This window comes from Stomoxys calcitrans, chromosome 1 (assembly GCF_963082655.1).
Source record: "Stomoxys calcitrans chromosome 1, idStoCalc2.1, whole genome shotgun sequence".
NCBI classification, from domain to species: Eukaryota; Metazoa; Arthropoda; class Insecta; order Diptera; family Muscidae; genus Stomoxys; species Stomoxys calcitrans.
In genome coordinates this window covers 235,991,311-235,997,310 of record NC_081552.1, presented here as the reverse complement: position 1 = coordinate 235,997,310, position 6,000 = coordinate 235,991,311, and positions in this window count along the sequence as shown.

The following is a 6,000-nucleotide window of genomic DNA, read 5'->3' as shown; positions in this document are numbered from 1 at the left end:
CTTTTAATTTAATCACCGATATATGTATGTGTCCCTCTAGTGTGGTGTCACACAGCCCCACCGCTTAGACCACAAGGCCGTTTTGGTATCACCAACATTGTCTATGCCAGAAATGACCAAGCTCCGCAAGGAATGACTGACAAGCGGAGTGAGTCAAACCACAAGGCAGCAGCAGCAGCAGCACTTCACAGACAGCAGATAATTGGTGACGGTTGTTGGGTCTTTCCAATGCAGATGTTGTTGACAATACCAGAAAAAAAGAGCCTTACGTGCAGTAAAACATGAAGTTCATGCTGAAAAAAGGCAAAACAAATAAAACACACAATTGCGATTAAAATCTTGTGAATGGACGTTTAATTCATGTTTTCGTTTTGGTTTAGCTATGAAATAAAATAAGAAATTAATTTGGATTACATTAATGGCAATAAATGGCATTTATCATTAAACAGACCAAGACGACGACGATGACGACGGCTAGTTACCACATTTGTTTATTGAAGTCCCAATTAAGTGTTCACACATTAAATGTGCACCATACATCTAAGATTATGGAGTATAAGGTGGCATGTTATGACATTGGACGACATATTTTCTATATGGGTTTTCAATACTGCACGAACCACACATGAGAACATGGGAAGTTGATAAACGTGATGTGGTGTATCCGCATGAAAATATTTTTTTTTTTTTTCAATTTTTTCTAATTCATCTAAAAATGTTGAATTCTTTAAACAAACATATTTTTTTTCAAATATGAAGTCTTAAATCAAAAAATACAAATGAAGAATACGACACTAAAAAGGGATACTTCTCTTATTCTCTTCATTCCGAAAGCAGAAAAACCTTAACACACGAAGGCGAAAGCTTTTCGTCCTACGTGTCATCCTTTATGCTAAAGACTCTTGAGAGGTTGATAAAAACATATTGGGTTGCCCAAAAAGTAATTGCGGATTTTTCATATAGTCGGCGTTGACAAATTTTTTCACAGCTTGTGACCCTGTAATTGCATTCTTTCTTCTGTCAGTTATCAGCTGTTACTTTTAGCTTGCTTTAGAAAAAAGTGTAAAAAAAGAATATTTGATTAAAGTTCATTCTAAGATTTATTAAAAATGCATTTACTTTCTTTTAAAAAATCCGCAATTACTTTTTGGGCAACCCAATATCTTAGGGCAAAGATGCCTGGAGATGACCGCTCCCGGCAGCAGCATGTACATATTTTTTCACAGCTTGTGACCCTGTAATTGCATTCTTTCTTCTGTCAGGGTCAACATTTGCGATTAGATGAAAGTTAACTAACCCTCCAAGAGATATCCTTCAGGAAGCTCTACATGCAACGCCAAGTGGTCTAGGTATAAATCCGTGCAAGTCAAAAGTAGTTTTTTCTGCAGGAGATACAAGTTGCCTACAGTGGCAACTGTCTCCTGGGGAGGGGGAAAATGCTCCATTTGCAGAAAGCGCAAAATGCCTGGGTGTTTGGTTGGACATGAAATTGATCTTCAAATCCAACATTTTGGAAAGGGCAAGAAAGAAAACTTTTGCTCTCTACATCTGCAAGAGAGCCATTCGCAAAAGTTGGACCGCGTGTCATGCGTTGGGTATATACTGCAGTTGTCAGACCTTTAATGTGATATGGTATTGTGGTCTGGTGGACGGCGCTTTAAATGTCCACCTACTGTTCAATACTCAACCGGATCGAAAGGATGGCTTGTGCGTGCATCACAGCCGCAATGAGGACGACACAATCTGATGCACACCATTTGATGCACACCATCTGATGTACACCATCTGATGCACACCATCTGATGCACACCATCTGATGCACATCATCAGATGCACACCATCTGATGCACACCATCTGATGCACACCATCTGATGCACACCATCTGATGCACACCATTTGATGCACACCATCTGATGCACACCATCTGATGCACATCATCAGATGCACACCATCTGATGCACACCATCTGATGCACACCATCTGATGCACATCATCTGATGTACACCATCTGATGCACACCATCTAATGCACACCATTTGATGCGCACCATCTGATGCACACCATCTGATGCACACCATCTGATGCACATCATCAGATGCACACCATCTGATGCACACCATCTGATGCACACCATCTGATGCACACCATCTGATGCACACCATCTGATGCACACCATCTGATGCACACCATTTGATGCACATCATCTGATGCACACCATCTGATGCACACCATCTGATGCACACCATCTAATGTACAACATCTGATGCACACCATCTGATGTACACCATCTGATGCACACCATCTGATGCACACCATTTGATGCACACCATCTGATGTACACCATCTGATGCACACCATCTGATGCACACCATCTGATGCACACCATCTGATGCACACCATCTGATGCACACCATCTGATGCACACCATCTGATGCACACCATCTGATGCACACCATCTGTTGCACACCATCTGATGCACACCATCTGATGCACACCATCTGATGCACACCATCTGATGCACATCATCTGATGCACACCATCTGATGCACACCATCTGATGCACACCATCTGATGCACACCATCTGATGCACATCATCTGATGCACACCATCTGATGCACACCATCTGATGCACACCATCTGATGCACACCATCTGATGCACACCATCTGATGCACATCATCTGATGCACACCATCTGATGTACACAATCTGATGCACACCATCTGATGCACACCATCTGATGCACACCATCTGATGCACATCATCTGATGCACACCATCTGATGCACACCATCTGATGCACACCATCTGATGCACTATACCGATGGCTCCAAACTAGACGACCAGGTGGGCTTTGGGGTGTACTCTAAGTATCTAGAACTGGTCATATCGAAACGATTACCCGACCACTATAGTGTGCATCAAGCGGAAATCTTTGTAATTAAGAAAGTGGTAGAATGGCTAGGTTAGGTTAGGTTGAAAAGAGGGTGCAGATATGAATCTGCCCCATGCCACTATGGACATACACCTAAGCCAGTAATCGGCTTGTTGTGCGCTTTAAAAACTATAAAATAACCTCTAAAAGGAAGTTTTTAAGTTAGACATTCCATGCTACTTACAAAATCCTTAATTGTTGTCAATACCACTCCCCTAAGTTGGTTCATGTCTGATATTGTGTCTCCACCTAAATACCGGTATCTGTTGGATGAGCGTCTTATCATCTTACCCGCATATCCTACACATGCTGCCACTTGCCGCACCGATTTTGCCTGAGTGAGTTCGTAGTCTTATGTGTCCCGTTATGATACCAATAGCTATACTGACCTCCTTGTTGCTTACTTTCAGTAATAGCCTTGTCTTCTCACGTTGTGGATCCCCCCCCCCCCCCCATAGGATTTTCGCCGTCTTAGCGACCGTTTCGCTGTTCCACAATGTTGGATGCCCATTCGTCGCCCACACCCTTAACTCGGACTGCATCGACCCGAAAGTCTTCGGGTTAGCCAAGTTTATTGACGGCAGTCCTCGGGCCTTCACCGCCAAATCGTCTGCCCTTTAATTTCCCCGGCACCCAAACGATGCGGATTTTGCCATCCACAGAGAAGGCGTTAATCTCATTCATACACTGCAAGGCTTGGTTGTTATTGCCCTTATGGCAATTTTACTGTCGGTAAAGAGGTTCACACTCGACGTCCATGCGTAAGCACCTCACCACTTCATGCATTCCATGATCGATCGGATCTCCGCCTGCAGGATCGTATTATGATCAGGCAGTCTAAAACAGATCTCTGTCCCTGGGTTCTTAATGTAGACCCCCAGGCCCACTTTATCCTCTAGCATTGATCCATCCGTGTATTATGATCTTCCAGATGGCAATACTAGGGCTTCGTCAATCCAAAACTGTGCCGATGGCAGCAGTGCCTCGCACTCCACTTCAAGGTTCATCTCAAGTATCCGATCGGAAACCTCTTGCTTTCCTTCCAGGTTTCCCATCGTCACCTCGATTATACCGTGATGGTATGAGCTGCTTCCATCCTCAATCCATTCTCCCATCGCCTTAAGTCTCATAGCCGCAGTGGCTGCCTCACACTTAATCTGTCTGTCAATGGGTCAGATATCTAGAATAGCCTCCAGTGTCCTAGTGGGCGTGGTCCTCATCGCTCCGCCTATGCCAAGACAACAAGTTCTCTGAACCTGTTGCATGGTTCGTAATGTATCTTCCTTATTCTGTTCCTGTGGCATCACCATGAACGAAAACGTCTAAGTGAGTCCAATGGCAGACTGCCTCTTAAACCTAACCTAACGATGTTTGTGTCTGTCTGTCCGCCCGTCTGATGTTATCACAAGAATTGAGATACTGAGCTGATATTTAGCACAAAATCCGTCTTTTTGCTGCACGTAGGTTAAGATCTTGAACGAGGCAAATCGAACCATATTTGGTTATAGCTGCCATATAGACCGACCTGCCGATAAGGGGTGTGAAGCCCATAAAAGCTTTATTTATTTCCCCGATTTCGCTGAAATTTGACGCATTGAGTTGTTGCAGAAACCACATGTCATCCAAGTCAAGCTCTTGCATTTTGGGCAAAAAAAAAAAGTTGGATATCATCTAATGATAGTGCTCACCATTCACATTTGCATTACGATTCATCGCATCACCTTTAAAGAAGTACGGTCCAATGATACCACCAGCGTATAAACCGCACCAAACTGTAAATTTCTCTGGATGCATTGGTAGCTCTTGCAATGCTTCTGGCGGATCTTCACTCCAAAATCGACAATTCTACTTATTTACCTAACCATTGAGCCAAAAATGAGCTTCGTCGATGGAATGTCTTTCAACGGACGATGCACTTTCTTAACAGAGTACGCAAGCATTAGACGATTCCTAGTTAAACTATAGACCAAACTTAAGATGTTTGACAGTGGATCAAAAGACGAATGGTGTGCGAGCTGTCCAAGCCAGTGTTGCCAAAAAAGATAATAGATTAAAAAAATCACCCGTATAGGAGTGCAAACAATACTTACTTCTTTTAATTGCTCTAAACATTTTTGAGAATGGTGTTTTTACAAATTATTTTTATACCCTCCACCATAGGATGGGGGTGTACTAATATCGTCAATCTGTTTGTAACACCTTGAAATAAGCGTCGGAGATCCCATAAAGTCTTGTTGATGGTCATGTCATTTTAAGTCGATCTAGCCATGTCCGTCCGTCCGTCTGTACGTCCGTGTGTCCGTCCTCCTGTCCGTCCGCCCGTCTGTCCGTCCGTCCGTCTGTCCGTCCGTCTGTCCGTCCATCCGTCTGTCCGTCCATCCGTCTGTCCGTCCATCCGTCTGTCCGTCCATCCGTCTGTCCGTCCGTCTGTTCGTCCCTCTGTCCGTCCCTCTGTCCGTCCGTGTGTCCGTCCGCCTGTCCGTCCGTCTGTTCGTCCGTCTGTCCGTCCGTCTGTCCGTCCGTCTGTCCGTCCGTCTGTCTGTCGAAAGCACGCTAACTTACGAAGGAGCAAAGCTGGCCGCTTGAAATTTTGCACAAATACTTTTTATTAGTGGTCAGTTGGGACTGTAAATGGGCCAAATCGGTCCATGTTTTGATATAGCTGCCATACAAACCGATCTTGGGTCTTGAATTCTTGAGCCTCTAGAGGGCGCAATTCTTGTCCGATTTGACTATAATTTTGCATGTGGTGTTTTGGTATCACTTCCAACAACTGCGCTAAGTATGGTTCAAATCATTCCATGTGCTGATATAGCTGCCATATAAACCGATCTTGGGTCTTGACTTCTTGAGCCTCTAGAGGGCGCAATTCTTAACCAATTTAGCTGAAATCTCGTATGACTTGTTTTGCTTCAACTTCCAATATCTGCGCCAAATATGGTTAGATCAGTCCATAACCAGATATAGGTGCCATATAAACCGATCTGGGATCTTGCCTTCTTGAGCCTCTAGAGGGCGCAATTCTTGTCCGATTTGACTGTAATTTTGCACGTGGTGTTTTGGTAT